A 17,387-nucleotide genomic window follows, 5' to 3' on the forward strand; every position below is an offset into this window, starting at 1 on the left:
GGGGAGGGGGCCGCGCTGGGGAAAATGGCGTGTTCCGGCTGCCGGCGGCGGCGCAGCCTGGGTCCTCGGCCCCAGGCGCCTGCCGCGGCCCCCGCTGTGAGGAGACGCTGTTTGGCGGCGGCGCCGCCCGTGCGCACGCAGCCGCGAGCAGCCCTGCGGGTGCCAGGCCCGCGCGGCGCAGCGGCGAGGCGCCGGAGCCGGCGGAGCAGTCAGTGGCGCTGAGGGCTGCGTTTGCTCGTTTTCAGCCTTTTCCCTCGGCGCGCAAGGCGAGCGAGGGCGATGTGACTATCTAGAATCAGCAGTCAAGATTCAGAGCATTAATTTCAATAGAGAGTGTTTCCTTCCTGCGCTTTATCTTATTTCCTGCCTGCTCAAAGAGTGCCACCCTCTAATAAGTGTGTGAGCAGGCACAGCCTCAGAAGTTGGTGAAGCCTTTAAAGGTAATTCTTAGTGTTTCTTTGCAAAAGGTTAATTTGTATGTTCTTGGTAACAGGTTCTCGGCGTTGTAATTGGCTTCTGATAGGGTGTCACTGAGACCCTAACGGTTTTATAGGTGGTAAGAAAAAGGCTTTATTTCTCCCTTGCCTAGCTTGAGCACTAGGTATGTTACTAATAAACAACTAGATGTTGAAGATACGTTGCCAGGACTGACTGAAGAGAAAAGATGCCTGTTACCCGGGCACAAATCTTAAAAGAGTTTATTTAAATTAAGAGCGAGCGAGGCCCTGGGGAGCAACTGTATGAAGCTGGAAATGATAGCGATTTGGCAGCTAGGGTTGTGTTGGAGCGCAAGCTTGGAAGGAATCTGTGTGCTCGCCTCTGGCTAGTGCTGTTGAAATGGCAACATTAGTGAATGACTACAGTTCGTCAGGAATCAGGAAAATATGAGGAAAGAAGATGTTTTTGATTGTGTGTTGTATGCTGCAAAGCTGTCCTGTAAATATCCAGTGCTGCTGCTTGAGTTCAGCATATCCCATTCTGCCTCGACTTGCCTGCAGTGCACCACTCCCTTACAGCCGTTCCTGCAGCAAGCCGTGGCCTCTCCGTGCTGCATTCAAGTGGAGAGACTTAAATTGCTACTGTCTGATAACTGTACAGAAGCCTGTGCCTGAAGATAGGAAATGAAAGGTTGTAGATGTTGAAAGTGTCTGAAATCAGCGGAGAATATGCCTGTGAAATGAACAGTGGGAGCACCTGAGGAACCTAGGACTAAGGAGCGTGTGTGAATGAGTAGGTTTGGCTGCCTCGATGGTTGGGATGCACCAACAAGGAAGCTGTAGAAGAGATGTGTTTCTGCATATTGGATTCTTGAAATGAGGAGGGAGGATAGAATCAGAAACTATGTTTTTAGGGTTGAGAATTCATGTCTTTCATCGTATGATAAAAAATAAATTTCTAATTTGCATGAGATCACTCTGCCTTATAACACAAATTACTTCCAACCTTCATGTCTGCCTATCCCCTGGACCTACCCTAATGAAGCACTCTCCAATGCCTGAACATCAGTTATGCATCTTTTAAATAACATAGCTGAAGATGTTGGCCTCATCAACTAACCATAGTGATTCATGTGACCATAGCACGCTTATTTAAGCCAATTAATGTCATGCTTCTTCTCAGTTGTCTTTCAGTACATTCTAGGCGAAGACCTACAATGTTTTTTAAAACCTGAATTTTTGTAGGGGAGGACGTGTTATGAACTCTGCACATTCCCTAAACCTGGAGCTTCAATGAGGAGGAAACAGATATCAGTCTCTCTTATTAAAGAAAGTAATGATCCTGAGTGGTTGTTTTGCCTCTTCTCTATTGTAAAATTAATAATTATGCTTTCATTTTTCCTACTTCACTACCCCCCAAATCCTTTAGACTTCTGACAGGGAAAAGGAATAAAAAACATGCACCAAACAGGTGAGTTCACCTTCTTTTTAAAAATCTTACCTAGTATAGTCTGCTTCTGAGATACTTAAAGGTGCTTAAAGCTTCACTTGTTTACATATGACCATTTTTGGATAAGGACTGTAGTTGCAGGACCATATTCAGCATAGATGATAGCATTCAGCATAGATATCAACATCTTTGACACTTTGTTCTCTATCTTCAAGCCTTTTTGAAGTTCACATACAGAACTAAATCTTAACAAGGACCGCTTTTCAACACCTGGTTTATTAGTACCACTTTAATACTCCCTTCATCCTTCTTGCAACTGTTCAGAACTTCAGTTTAAAATTGGTCATGGCAAGGTCCTCCTCATGCATTACATAAAATCTTGTCCTCAGGGAAGCCTTAAGGCTAGCTTTATGACCCCTTTCTATAAATCAAATCTCTTATTGTATATTTTCTATCACCCCACCTTTTGCATTCATGGTAATTCCAGGTGCCATTATCCAATATGATATTTTTGCTTAAAAATCCATGCACTACAATAATACTTTAGCGATGACAAGGTAGCATTATTTTTCAGGGAGTTTCAAGCTGTTTGTTTTCATGGCATGTAAAATGGCAGATTGATGTTTCTAGCAACCTGTTTTCTAATTGCTATTTTGTGCCTGTGTTTTTAAACACATATAATCTTCTGCTAAACTCATAGATTACTTGTGAAGAGGAATAGCATAGGTTTATGTATTTTTTGCAATACCTCAGGAGTCCAAAAATTAATTTTAGATGTATTACAGCTCACTTATCTATGATTCTAAACTTTGTATCTTTTACGACTTAGTATAATTCAAGTAAGACTTTGAATATATTTCAGATTCAAAATACTTTAATACTGCAACTTGATAGTTAACCAGAAATTTGAACTAATTAATTTTAAAGTAGATGCCTCAAAGAAAAAAAGATGAAAACCTTAGAAAAATAAGTTTCTTCTTAAATGAACTGATCACTCACATAACAAAAAGTTGGTGTGAAAATCAGAGGGTCTTAATTGTAGTCCTTTGTAAAACAAAGTGACTGGTGAATGTTCAGAGCTCTTGAAGCTCAAGACAGTCTGTGCAGAACTCGCCCTATTAATTCAGGTGGTTTAAAAATTTATCTTTCAGATAAATTCTACTGCATTCCCTTGTTCAGCAGTTAGTGACAGGCTTCATACAGATCTTTCACAAAAGACAAAATTGGTTTAACAAATAAGTTTAAGAATATTATGTAAGACATAACTGAAACAAGTAGATGTGTGAGAGACTCGGAGTATATGCTGATCTGGTAAGGAAAGTGGCGAAAACAAGTAGTGGAAGCTTATGTGCTCTAGTACATAGCTGGAATGGTGTGGGCTTTGGGGGGGGGTTTTGTGTGTTCGTTTGGTTTTGGCCCTCTGGGCAAAAGAGTAAAATACGACAGCTGAAAGCTTCTGATTCTTCAGTTGCTGCCAAGAGTTAACAGGGCTGCATTTGGAAAAATCACTTTCTCCCTAATGGAGAAATAACAGTGCTTCATACAAAAAAAAAGAGCATTGTTGTAACTACTATAGCTGGTGGCAAACAAACAACCAGTTATTTGCCTGAGGCATTATGGCACATCAGCAAGAACCAAGAGTGGGTGTCTTTGTAGAGCTGATAGTCAAAGCCTCAATTAGTGAGGACTTTACCCACATTGATAATAATTACTATTAGCAATAACTGGCACTGTAATGTACTTTGTGAAGTACTTTACATATTAACTAATCCTCAGAGCTATTTTCTAAAGCAAGCAGGTAACAGTCAGGAGGAGACTCTGGTTTCCAAAAATACTATGACTGTGCATTCTGTAAGGCTTTGGTACTCCAGGTTAAACAGCAATGGTTAGATTTTCATTGGCAGTGAGCTTCAGCACCTTTCATTTCAATTAAGTTTATGTATATGCATTTATTGGGAAGATCAAGCTGAGCTCCTAACTTTGAATAACTTCAAAATCAGAAGCAACTTCTGACATACATTGGTGCAACAAATTGCCTAAAATTCTGCAAAATATCAATAGCAATGAATCCTACTATTCTTGTTCTATTGCCTAACCATTTAGAGTGTAATACAATTGTTATAATAGAAATCACCAATTTTTTAAATCTGAAACCTCAGTTCACCAAATTTTTAATTCTACCGGAAAGAGTTAACTTGAAATATTCCTTTCAGCTACCAGTATTTCATTGTGTTCCTTTCCTGCTTTCCTGTTCCTACCTAGTTTCTGCAAGTCGATGTACATTATTTATCTCAAAGGTGTGGAAACTGCAGAACACGTGAACACCAATGACTGGGCATGAAGGACCTTCTACCCCAAGTAATTAAACCAGAGTTGTGCAAAGTGTGTGATAGAGCTCTGAGCTTCTCGTAATGAATGCTGGCAGCTATAGTACAAGCACTTTTGTTGCTTGCAAAAAGCATACAATTTAATCCCTTCTGTTGTTGTTGGATATGCTCATTACAGTACAGTACTTGCCAGGCAGGCCTATATTATTTGACAATAGAAGAAATGATGGCTTTAGGGTGATAATGGTTTGTAGTTTTTCTGTTATTTTACCACACTTGACATGGATTTTTTTTTTTCTTTTTAACTCTGGCAGGCTTGAGGCCCTTCAACAAAGAGCGTAGTCTCTATTTTCTAACTGCTTAAAAGTGTTAATGTTGATACTACTTCTGTTTTTGTTACCATCAGCTGCCAAATCTTTTCCGTTTTTATAAATACATTGTTACATTCAGCCGCCTGGCCTATCACAATATCCGCTGGGTTATCTGGGGTGATTACTGTGAATTCCCTCGTTATCTCGCCTTTCAGTCCATGCCCCTTTTGTTACGATAGCTCTCGCGGATCTGTGACTGTAAGAACTGTGTGAAATACAAAGTTAACTTCCAGGGGCAAAAGCGGCCAAACTGTCTTGTCTTTTCTGCAATGGCTGGGGCGGAAGCAGAGATACAAACTCCCCTGTGGCCCGTGCCCATCCCCGCGGCATCCGTCCCAGCCGGGGCGGTTCTGTGAAGGAAGTTCCGTGGTTTGCTTTGGTAAAACAACGTGAATGATTTCTGGCAAAAAGACAGCATCTGCGCATTTGACATGAAACTGGCCAAGACACAAATATTTGCCCTTATTCCTTTAGGGAAAGGAAGTATTTTCTGACTTTTTCCTATGGGTGAAATTAACGCTTTAGCCGAGGTCCGATCCCAGAAGCGGGCGCGGCGCGGCACGTTGCAGCGCCTTCCGAGGGGCTTTAATCTTCTCCGCGGCCTGCCGCTGTCTCGGTGTTCCCCAGCCACGACTCTGCGTGCCCAGAACGTAATTGCATTAGTTTTTATCCTGGCGACACTGGCATGTCCGTGCTTTTAAAGACGGGCGCGGCGGGCCCGGGGCGCGTCCCCTGCGCGGGCGGCGCGCGGGGCACTTGTGCGCGCTCCCCGGCCGCCGCCAGCGCCTTAAAGCGGCAGCGCCTCTTTTCCGTCCAGCGGCCGGCGCAGCCCGGCCCGCGGGATCTCGGGGCGCTCCCCATGACAGCCTGGCCGCGACGTGGAACTGGCTTCCGCCCTGGCCTATCGGCGCTGCAGGAAGCTGGCGGGCCTAGCCAATCGGGGGCTCGGCGTCCCTCCTTCACGCTTTCATTGGTGGGGGGGGCCTGAGGCGGCCCCAGGGGCGGGGCTTGCAGGGCGGGGCCGGCAGCGCGGAGCCAACGGCGGCGCGGCGGCGGGGCGGGCGCGCGTGAGTGCTGCGCCCCTGCCCCAGTGAGCGCGGGTTCCTGCCTGGGAGCCGCGTGCCAATGGGGAGGCGGCGGGGGCGGGAGGAGCGAGCCGGATCGTCGAGCTATCGGGGGACAGAGGCGCGAGCGGGGCAGAGCTGGCGAGGGATGCCCGCGGCGGCGTGATTCGTTAACCGGCTCCGAGCGGCGCCGGCCTGGAGGGGGCCGCGGCGGCAGCTCCGAGGCGGCGGCGGCGGCGGCGCCCGGGGCCCGCGGCGGCAGGAGCGGTTTCGCGGGCGGGATAGGTAAGTCGGCGGAGGCGGGGCCCGTTCATCGCCGGGGGGGGAGGGGGCCGCCCGCCGCCCCAACGGAAGCGGAGCGGCGGGGGGCGGCTGCTGCGCGCCGCGGCCCGGCCCCTGGCTCGCGCCGCTTTGTTTACGGCGGGGAGGGGCGGCAGCGCGCCGCCGCGGGCAGGTGGGGGCGTGCGCCGCCCTCCCCTCCCTTCCTCTCCCCTCCCGCCGCCGGCGTGCGCTTCCCGCCCGGGACCCCCGGGCTGAGCCGAGCCGAGGCGCGGCGGGGCGCGGCGCCACGCCACCGGGACGCGGCGGGGATGCGCGGTCCCTGCCTGGCTTTAGCCTTCCCCGGCCTCCGTCCGAGGCAGGGCGTCCTGCCGCCTGCCTGCCCTCTTCCGCCCCTTCCTCCGCTTCCCCCCGCGCGGGCGGAGCCGCCCCGGCGAGCGGCGGGGCTCGGGTCCTCCCCGCCTCGGCGAGCCGGGCCGCCGGTGTCGGCGGGGACAGGCGGCCCCGCGAAGCCCTTGGGGCCGGCCGGGCGCTCGCGCAGCTCCTCGCAGGGCCGCGCGGAAAGCAGCCGCCGACGGGCACCTCCCGCCCCGCGCCCGCCCGCCCGGCCGGGTCCCGGCCGTCCCGCGGCAGCGCGGGGCGCGGTGCGGAGCGGGCGGCGCGGCGCGGCGCGGGCTTTGTTCGTGGCCCCGCCCCGGCGCGGGCCGCTGCGCGCGCACGGGCTCCCGCGGGCTGCGCGGCCGCGGCGGAGCGCCGCTGCGCGCTGCTCCTGATGCAGTCGCTGTCGCGGCGAGGACGGCAGCAGCTCCAGCGAGGAGAGACCTATGTTACAACTTGTGAGGAAGTGGGAGGCGTAGCTGGGTATTAATGAACTCATTAGCCTCCCCTTCCATGGACGCATCTCAGCATACGTGCATGCATTTAAACGAAGCTTAGTTCAAGACCTTGATATGTAGGGTATGTATGCTTCTTGCGTAGCGTGTGGTACTTCTTTACAGAAGTTACTTTAAAGTGCTGTTAGCACTGCACTTGGGTGTTCTACTTCATGACATTCACTTTTACAGTCTCCCATAGATGCTGCTAACGTGACTATAAGTATTCTAGGTGATTTATTACTTTCCTGCTCGACCTGCAAATATATATTTCCTGTTTTTTGGGATTATTTGATAAGTTTATTGACTGTAATAGCTCTCAGCTAGTCAGTGAACAATTCAATCTGTATCTTAGCCAGAAATCACTGGTCCAGCAAGCAGGATAGCTTTTGAGCTAAAACATCCTAAAGATTCAGAGGGTAAAGATAATTTACTAATTGCAAGTTGAGCAAAGAGTGGAATTAACTATAGTTGTTTAAGAAGTATTTCCTCAATATGCTGTTTCCTCAGTATGCTGTTTCAATATGTTTGCTTCTGTATTATTACTGTAGTACTGAGGATATGCCCTGAATACTTCAGAATTTGTGGAATATTGTTGAGCAAGCACTGGAAAACCACACACCAATTCTTATCTAGTGACACTATCACAGGAAGGAAACAAACCACTTAATAAAAATTGCATTGCAGGTTTAGTAAGTGAAGTATTTAAAGATGAGAGCAAGGTTTCTCTTTGTCAAGTTTCCTTTATCTGTGGCTTACAGAGGCCAATAGTTAGTGGTACTTGATGGCTGTTGTTTTCAGTAGACAAGTGACTACGCTGGGTAAATTGCTACCGTGAATGGCTTCCTTGTTTATACTCCAAAACAGATTTGGTTAAAGTCTGTACTGATTTCTGTTTGGAAGTGGTTTCCTTAGAGCAGAGTAGTGATATGTCACTTTGGGATGCTGCGGAAAACTGTTGCTGGGCTTAGTTTTGGAGGAAAAGTTGTTTAATTTTTGTGTAGGATTAATCTAACATAAAACTGAAATATTAAACTGCTTTTATCAGCTATTTCTGTTTGACCAAGGTGAACCAAAGCATAGTGATAGCTGATTATCCATGTAGCATAGTATCTTTGAGGAGGGAAGTTTGAGGGTTGTAGGACTGTCAGGCAATGCTTGAAATTGTCTTGCCCCCAGTTTTTCATGTTGTTGTATTAGCACTTTCCAGTGCCATCCTGCTAGGCCTAAATGCCCCGAGAGTGGTTCTCAAATGTTTTTTTCATTGTGTGTTTTTAATCTTTTGGGGTAAAACTAATTAAATTAATTGGTATGCTGAAAGCTTTTGCTAATACAATTGAGAACACGTATTTACTCTTTCCAAGAATGTAAGAAGATTATAATTAACCACACCACCCCCCCGGGAGGGGGGGATTAATTATATTATTTCCTTTCATCAAGGAAAACAACTTGGAAAACAGGATATTGCACATTGGGAGATACCTATTTTATTAGTAGATATATATTTCAGGGAGTTCTTATCTTGGCCTTTTTGTCTAGTCATAGATACTTCATTATTGCATGGACTAAACGAAGGTGGTTTTTTTTGCCTCCAAGTTGCTTAAGAGGCATGCAGGCAAACTTCACACTTCAGTGGACTTGTACAATGCAGATCATGGGTATAATGTGCTTCCTCTGGCTTAGAAAATCAAAAGCTTATAGCAATTCCTGTTTATGTTTAAGCCCTAGACTAACAGAAACCATAGGTGTAATGTTCAAGTAATATTGTGAGAGAAAGGTAGGTAAGTATATGGGCACATGAGTTATGTGAATTACTGTGAGATAAATTAGGTTAATAGATTATGGTTTGTGACTACATAACTGTAGTTTGTGGCATCTTACCAGTAGGAAATGCAAGATAGTTTATACATCAATGGCAGAGCAGCTGACCCACTGCACAGTCTCATTGTGATTTACCTCTTTGTATACTTCTGCACACTCACACTCAGACAACTTTGTGATCCTTTATGATTTTTGTATCTAGAGTAATCCTCTCAGGAATAATTATGGGATGGAGAAGAGGAGTTGCAACATCTGGAACTTTGGGGTTTCATTGTTATTCTGTCCAGTCCCACTCCAAATCCTGGTGAACCCAAGTAATATATGTTAGCCAGATTTATTCATCTAGGGTTGCTTCTACCTTTTTTATTGATTAAAATGAGTTGTTTGTTCTTTCTAGTATTTAGCTCACTTATTCTTAATGTTTGACAGTTAGTTTTCTAAGTATCTGTGTCGTACTATACAAACCATATAGTTCTGTATCTTTTAAGATGTTGTATTGTCCTGTCCTTCCCTTCCCTCCCCCAAATCTATTACAATCCCTAATTCCCTCTGATGTGACCACCTCCCAGGAAGAATGACAGAATATCTTTTTTAGATAGATTCCAGTGACAGTATTGGACACTTCCTATCAAAAAGGAATAAAATCACTCAAACTAGTTGAACAACAACAATATCTGCTCTTGATGTGACTTTTGGTTTTGAGGGGATTTTTGTATTCATCCCTACTTCTTGGAAATGATTTATTTTTGCAGGCAAAAATGGAAGATGGACAAATATTTAAAAATGGATTTTAATTAAGTTTGAGGTTTGCTTAAATGTCTAAATATTTGGTCTGATACAATGGCCTAGTGCCCAGAAGCTCTTAGTATAAGTTTCTGGGTTTTAATGACTTGTTCTTCATATGAGTATTCTTGCTCTTGTCAATGTGAACAATGTAAGTTGCTTTTTACAGTTAGTGATGATAGATAAAATTAATCTCCTGCTTGGAATTCGCACAGATCTCCGCTACCAGAGTATGTTTCTTCCAATGTTCCAGTGCCTTGGCAGATGATCTGTAAGAATGTAAGTGAACCATACTTTTTTCAGAGCTGGGGCTAGATTAATCTAAAATAGTTGGCTTTTGGGTAGAATTTGTAGCAGGAGGCTTCTTGGAACTTCTGACATGCACACTCTAGTGGTACTGCTGGCAGTCTTCACTGCGGAGTCAGTACAATGACCTGTTTTCTTCTTTCCTCCTCTCCTTCAGAAAGTGGAAAAGGACTCCTGTCTCAGTGTGCTCTCTTTCTCATATAGTCTATATTTTTATTTTTTGCTAAAGTTACATGAGGTGACAAAATACATGAAGCTTGTTTTGTTATCTAACTACTGGAAGACTGCTTCAGACTAAAATTACTCTTATGCTTTGCAGTATTTGTAATTTTCAGATTGCATGTTAATAGCAGTTTGTGTCACTTGATATTACCAACATTATGCTTCAGCTTAAATAGTGGTTCTTCTTCCTTTCTAGTGTTTAGTTCACTTATCCTCAATGTATTTCTAGAGAGTAATAATGTAATTTTGGTAAACCAGACTCCCTTAGATGAGATGTTTTCTATTTACTTGATCATCCCTGAGTGCCATCTTTGCCTTTTTTTCTTACATGGGCTAGTCTTTTTAGCATGTATGGCCAGAATTGTATTAAAGCATTCCAGAGACTATTTCAGTGGGGTTTTCTAGAGGTCTGCTAATACTTTTAACAGAGATATTAACAGAAATATGATCCTAAGGTATTTTCTTTCCCTCAGTCCTCCCAAAGTTTCTCAGGTCTGTCTTCATAAGCTGCAATTTATAACAAAAAACAACAAAAAAAATTACTGCTCAAGTATGTTTTATCTAGTTAAACAGAATGAGAAGATACAGATCAAATACAGCATTATCTGCTGAATACAGCATCAGTGTTGCCACCAGTTCTTGGGCCTACCAAGGTTTAGATTATGGGGGGAGAGATGTTAGTGATACTCATGCAGCAAGTATTTGAGGAGCTAAAAGATTTTACTGGCAATGTGTGAATAAGCAGAGGAGAAAAATGGAAAGAAAGATCAGACACAATTTTTTAGAGGCCAGACAGTGCTAAAAAGATCTTTGTGAGAACCAGACAAGATCTGCTCTGCAATATTCAATCCCTCTTGTATAGCCTTTCACAGGAGACTTACTGCTATGTTTTTGTTTTGTTTTGGGGTTTTTTTTTTTGCCACTTGTTTTTGTAGTAAGCAATGGTTGTTTGCTTCTTGGGAGTCTTATTCAGTTAAGTTTGTTTGGAGTAATGAAATATAATGTTGGATATGTTTATAAAATAAGGGCTGGGGAGAATGGTGAAAACTACAAATACAGATGGCTTGTTGTATTTGATCCAAAATATAGGGCTCTGGTGATTCAAGGTGGGAGACTGGAAATGAGTCTTAAAACAGAATAAAAGGAGCATAATTTTTAAAGAATTCAGTGTGGGAATACTTACAACATAAGGCTAGAGAATGTTAAGACAAAACCAGGTCTCTGGAACTTGTATTTGGAGTTGATATCATGATTTCATTTCTCTAGTAATGCTATAAAGTTTTGCAAAATGAAGAAGCATCTATGTTTGTAAACCCTATGCCTTAAAGGAGACTTATGGTTTACAGTAGACCTGTGCAGAGAAAGACTCACCAGACCTACTTTTTTGTGAAGTTAACCATGAAAGATAGGTTGAAGTGTTCCCCATGTATTTTTACCTACCTTGCATAAGAATGATCCCTATCAATGACACTTCTGGTTTTGTGCTAAATCAAGAACTGTTGTGATTCTAGCTATGGCAGCTGAGCATATTAAGATCCTGCACATTCTGTCCAGTCTCAAACTAATCTATCTTCTGCCAGTGCTGATGAGGTTAATAGTGCTTTAAAACAAAAGTGGTAAGACTTCTGCCTCTGTAGACATCATCCAAGAAAAGATATCCAAAAAGCTCGAGAACTGCAGTTTTGTGCACCATGACTGCTGCCTGGTCTATTCTCTCGTGTAGGGTGATGAGCTGGTCCTGAGACAGCCAGTGCTGTTGCAGTGACTCTCAGAGAACTCCTGGATACCCCAACTCATCCCTTAAAGAGAAAAGAGTTGGGAATGAGTGCTGTGGGTCTTGGGAAAAGCAGCACTAAGGCAGATCTTCCCAACATCTTTGCCCTGGTATTGCAATTCTCCTCTTCCACTTGCTATATACACAGAGATCCAGCTACCCTTCCATCTGTTCCTCCAGTTTCTGTGGACGTATACCCCATGCTGATGATCCATTCATTCTGCCTCTACTTTCTCTTCTATTTGTGTGTGTACAGTTCTCATCTCTGCCTCCCCAGTAAATTTTTTTTCCATTTGAACCTACATGGTGATGTCTCTTGCATATAAAACTGGAGGTAAGATTTTTATTCAGACGGAGTTGATATGTATGTTTGGTATGTGTATGCAGGTATACGTGTGCCTACCTGCAAAATTAATAGATGAGTAACTATAGAATGAGCTGGTAAAGATGAGAAGTAGTGGAAAGAAAGCCTGGGAACAGAAAGCTAGGTGGTTATAAGCACAGAATGAATAGCATTGACTTTGGGGTGGAATTTGATAGTCTTTACCTACCGTTATGCAAATTTATTTAATTAATGCTTTTGTATAATACTTTTGGACCTCTGCTTTACTAGGAAAAAAACAAACCTGATCTTAAAACATTTGAGAACACTAGTCTTACTGTACCTCATGACCAACATTTGGCATTACAGCATGTTATTCAAAATCTGTAAATGAGCCATCAGGCAGGCACTGATTATGGTTGTATTTTTGTGGTGGTAGGGCTAAATTTTGTGCAACTGGTTTGATCCAATTTGAAGCCCAACCTAGTATCTCCTTGGAGAATATCTAAAGAAGGTACATGCAGAAAGTGCATTCAATATTATGGTGTAGTGAAAGTTGTTCTTCGACCTGACCCTGTTCTGTGCATTTTTAAATTGAGAGTAAATATTTTTCATACTGTTTTCAAGTATTTCCTGGCCACTGTAATTGTCTAGTAGCTGTTATTGCATGCTTCTTCAAAGATGAAATAACTGTATAGTTAAAACATTAAAATCTTTGCCTGACTCTAATTTGAACTATCCAGGTGTTCTAAGTTTACAAATTAGAATTTCTTAGTGATATAAGTCCCTGAAAAATATTTAGAATTTTGCAGATGGTTATTTGAAAATTAGTATGCATTTGTCATGAGAAGAATAGGATGCATAGGGGGGAGAGAATATCAGTATGGCTTTTATAATGTTTTGTACACAGAAACATGAAGAATATTTCAACTGCTTCTCTTATATTCATGCTGCTAGAGAACACAAAATGACATCCTTTGGATATCTGTTAAAACTAAGCAGAAAGTTTGTCTCAGCCCAAAACTGAATACGGACTCTATAAACTCATCAGGTTGAGTGCTGTTTAAAAAAAAAAAAAAAAAAGGGGGGGGGGTAGAGTTGGTCTTCAAGATAGCAGAGCTGTCATTCTAATTGTGCTATTTCAAAGGCAATAAGCATTGCTATCTTTTATGTAGTATTTGTGTCAAAATCCATGGAGTACAGAGAATATTGCACTGGATTGGAATAATTTCTGGAACTATTTGAGTATATAAGAAATCTGTCTATTAACTATTGTACTTAAACGAAGTCTGGTCAGCATATTTGAAGAACTATTGCTATTTTATATATAGAACCTGAGTTTGGCCTCTATTGAAATTGGTGGGGTTTTTTGTTTGTTTGTTAAGCTTCCTATTTGCTTCAAGCTAGTAGTATTTTTTTTTTTTTGTTTTAAATCCGTATATACTTTGAACTGAATGTGCATACAGTTCATGTTGGTTCCTCCTAGTGGTATATAATAGTGAAAGGAAAAAGTCTATTGCCATTAACTTTTCTTTCTCTTTGTATGCACACAGTAATAAAATCAGCAAGTGATTTAGTAATTTTTGACAGGGTTTTTTGAAAGAGAATGTATTTTTAATTTGAACAGTCTGATAAGGGAGGAAAAGTAGTATGTACCTTGTTGGTTTTTCATTCAGTAGTTCAAGTGCTTGAGTCCTAGTAAATGAAGCTCATTGGATTGAAAAGGATTGTTTTTGGTTTGAGGATATTTTCATGAGTACTACCATCATATGAAATGAAGACGCTTGTGAAGTTTGTTACCATTTTTAGATAAATTAAGTCTTAGTTTGCATGTATGTCTTTTTCTACTTTTGAAAGTAATTCAAGGGAATAAGTGTCAAAAGCAGTTTGAAGATGCCCTGCTATAAGCTCCCATTCTTTAGATTTGGTAATTTAGTGTCACACTTGCAGTTTACTTTCATTTTAGTCTGTGCTTGCAATTTATTTTGTAGGGAAACTATGCTTTTATAAAGTTAAAAATGGAGTTTATTTTCTAGAGCTGTTTGTTTGGCATTTTCATGCATTTTTCTACTGTTGCTGTAGTGATGGTGGTGCAGAGGTAGGAATTTCAGGCTTCTTTGCCTGCACTGCACACTTATGAAAGTTCTTGATTTTTCCATTGCTGAGACTTTTTTACTGTAGATGTGGTGGGTGGTGATGTTTAGAGCAATGGCTGTGAGAGCTTTAGTAGGAGAGACTACAGTGTAAGGGTCTAGGTGCATTGTTTTACTGTTGCAGGTAGCAATACATCTGCAGAAGATAATGATTGCCGTTGGTTATGATCTGCCACTTCCTCCCTAGTGCATACTAAATACAAAGGAAAAATGACCATAAATGTCAAGGTGACATAAGATTAGGCAAGTTGGAGTTATATTCATTTCTTCCCTCTGAAATGTTGGTATGTAAAGTTTACAAATTAGTGCTGGCACAGACTTAGTTTTAGGGTTTTTTTTCCCCCCTGTGGAAGCAACAACTATTTGAGGTAGTCTTAATATATGGGTTGCTTGTGACCTGTGGAACTAACAGAGAACTATAATTTTTCTTTATCTGTAGTTCTCTGCAGATCACTTGCAGATTGGACAGTCTTGCTTTGCAGTTTCTTGAAAAACAGCTTGGGAAGTACGCGTTTTCCTCTGCAGAGAGTTAGACCCAGTATTGTCTTAATGCGATAGCTGGTATAATGCAGTGTAACTAAGGTCACTTTTTTATTGGGCCCAAGATCAGTTCAGTCCTCAGTTGTTACAACTGAAGAAACACTCTTCTAAACCCAGCCACCATCAAAAAATAGAAGGGATAGGGATGGGAGGCAGAGTACATTAACACCAAGGGGAGGTATAGCTGAGAAAGTTCTGCATCACTCTGGTTTCTGAAGGCAGTGGTGTGGCATTAGTAAATCCGTTTTTTATTAAGAGGATTATTTGAGAGGCTTGAAGGCTCTTATGGCTTGTTGGAAATATCCACTATGCTATGACAAACACACAGTTTTGGTTTTCACACCTTTCTAATAGGCTGAAATGAGATTCCGAAAGAGAACAAGTTATCACCAGAATTTAAAGAGTAGACAGGTTATCTGGTACTGCTCCAGTAGAGGTAATTCATGATTCACATACTTCTCAAGGTCTCTTTTCCTGCTAACTAAGCAAAGGAAAGTGCAAAAATACTTACGTATTGTATTTGAGTTATCATGGTCATTACGGTCAAGTTGCCATCAAAGTTGGCATCAAACCATCCTCTGGAGTTTTTTTTGTTTTGTTTTGTTTTTTTTGTTTTTGTTTTTTGAAAATCCCTCTCAACTACCAATTAGGATTATATTGGAGTCTTTTCAATAGAAGTCTGTAGGTTTATAAATGGAGAGCTATTTATAAGTCTCATGAAGAGGAATTGTTGAACCAGCATAACAAATGTTCTCAGGTGCAGATGTTTGGCCTCATTCTAAAGTGTTTGTATGACTGAGATGCATCTTTCCCTCCCAACCATGATTCCCCTTAGATCTTCTTAATCCAAGATCTTCTGCCTTACCAGTGCTACATTTCATTTCCGCATCTGTAATATACAAGCTGAACCTAACTCAATTTCTTGCCTCTGATCTATGTCATTAAAAACCTGATAATGCAACTACAGGATGTTAAATGGAGGCTGGCAAAAAATGGGAGCTTGCTCTTTGCAGTGAGGGTGCCAGCTTCTCTTCTGTTTGTGACTTCCATGCTAGACACAGTTAACTGATCTGCAGTCACCCAGCCTCACTGGTTGTGTGGGACCATGGACTGGGAAAAAAAGCTTTGCTTCAGTAAGAAGGTTGTTGGTGAAATCAGAAAAGCGTACTGCTTGGCCTGAACTTAAATATGTGTCATCAGAAACTGTAAACTGGAACATCACCATGCACAGTTCTTAACAGCATTTAATAACATTCAATTCATCATGCAACCATTTTTAGTTTGTATTGTAGCATATTGTTGTTATATATCTGCTAAATTATTAGTATACCTAAAACTGTTACAATGAGCAAAAAAAACAAATAGTTATTTAAAACTCTTCTGTTAACTGTGTGCTGAGCTTCCGTAAAGAAAGGAGACAGACCTGGATATTGGCAACCTAGAAAGCTTCACTCTGGGAAGTTTCATTGCCCCTTTTTGTTCTTTTAAAGTCCTGTTTTATGGCATGACTAGCTTAGAATTGGTTTCTCGAAAATTCAAAATTGTTATTCTTGGTGATGCCTCAGTTATTTTTTTTATCACTAATATCCCTTATTGGAAAGAAAAGCAGTTGGTGAACTAGCTAGAATGTGGCTGAACATGCTATTGCAAAAGAAGGGGGTTGGAGGAATGCCCCCCCCCCCCCAAAAAAAAACATTTCAGTGTGTTGGTAGCATCCATAATATAGGGGAAAAGTTGCTTAATTAAATGTGGTTGATGTATTGTATGATAAATCTGGGGGGTGGCTATTGTGGGGTTTTTGCCCCTCGTTTAAGGGATGGTAAAGTCATGAGCCTCGAGCTGGATTCTGGGTCTACCTTGCCTTGCTCTTCTGCCACATAGCCTGATGTGTTTCTCCACTGTATGGACTCTTACAGCATATACTATAACTTCAGGGGGTGAGGATGGGGGAAAGTGACAGAGGACCAGAGATCACAAGGGGTAGTGTGTGATGTTAGGAGTGTAAGGATACTGAGTTATTCAGTCAAGCACTATGAAATGCTGAAGGTACAGGTCAGCCAAATATTTAAGCAACTGTGGAACCATTCTATAAGTGTCTGCTGCTAAACTGATTGTTCAGTTATTTGTCATCATGTTTATTACTGTCTTTAGAAACTAATATCATTCATTTTTGCCTTTCTTCTGCTTCTCCAAAAGTAAATACAGTGTATTGAAGCTTGTGTAGAGGCTATAGCATGGAATACACTACTTCTAGCAATTGGGTAATAACAGTAGCATTATCTCTTCTGAAGTATCATGCTGTTATGTCTTTTGGATCAGTAATTATAAAAGGTCCTAATTTAGTGTGTTATACATATCTTCTTATATATAGGTATTGGCACTTTGTTTTTCTGTAATGTTGTTATTAATCCCCTTCCCTGAAGCTAGTGGAAATGGTCTTCTGTACTACATCTCCTAAACTTAGCTACAGCAAAACTGTGCTATTGTGGAAAATCTAGCTGCTGCTCAAAAGGTGAAGTTCAGTTTTGCACTGTAGCCAGCATTATACCACTAATTCTCAGAACATATCAACTTGTAAATAATTTTCTGATAAAAGAAGCTTGAGGTTTGTATAATTTTTTTTTTTTATTGTTTGACGTAACAAAAATTGTATATTTTTTTAACAA

General features: G+C 42.1%; 1 protein-coding gene across 2 annotated transcripts in view; it reads left to right on the plus strand.

Annotated features, from left to right (window-relative positions):
- The first annotated feature begins 5,795 nt into the window (after positions 1-5,795).
- The window catches only part of FRYL (FRY like transcription coactivator), a 179,859-nt gene continuing 168,267 nt past the window's right edge, over positions 5,796-17,387 (plus strand). Inside the window, exon 1 of one of the 2 annotated variants that reach the window (XM_067298073.1) lies at positions 5,796-5,934. The gene's annotated coding sequence lies outside the window, so the exon portion shown is untranslated. Of the gene's footprint in view, positions 5,935-6,721; positions 6,886-17,387 lie in introns of those variants that run through there. The other variant, XM_067298074.1, reaches the window with a different exon arrangement.

Source organism: Apteryx mantelli, chromosome 5, assembly GCF_036417845.1.
Source record: "Apteryx mantelli isolate bAptMan1 chromosome 5, bAptMan1.hap1, whole genome shotgun sequence".
Taxonomy (NCBI): Eukaryota; Metazoa; Chordata; class Aves; order Apterygiformes; family Apterygidae; genus Apteryx; species Apteryx mantelli.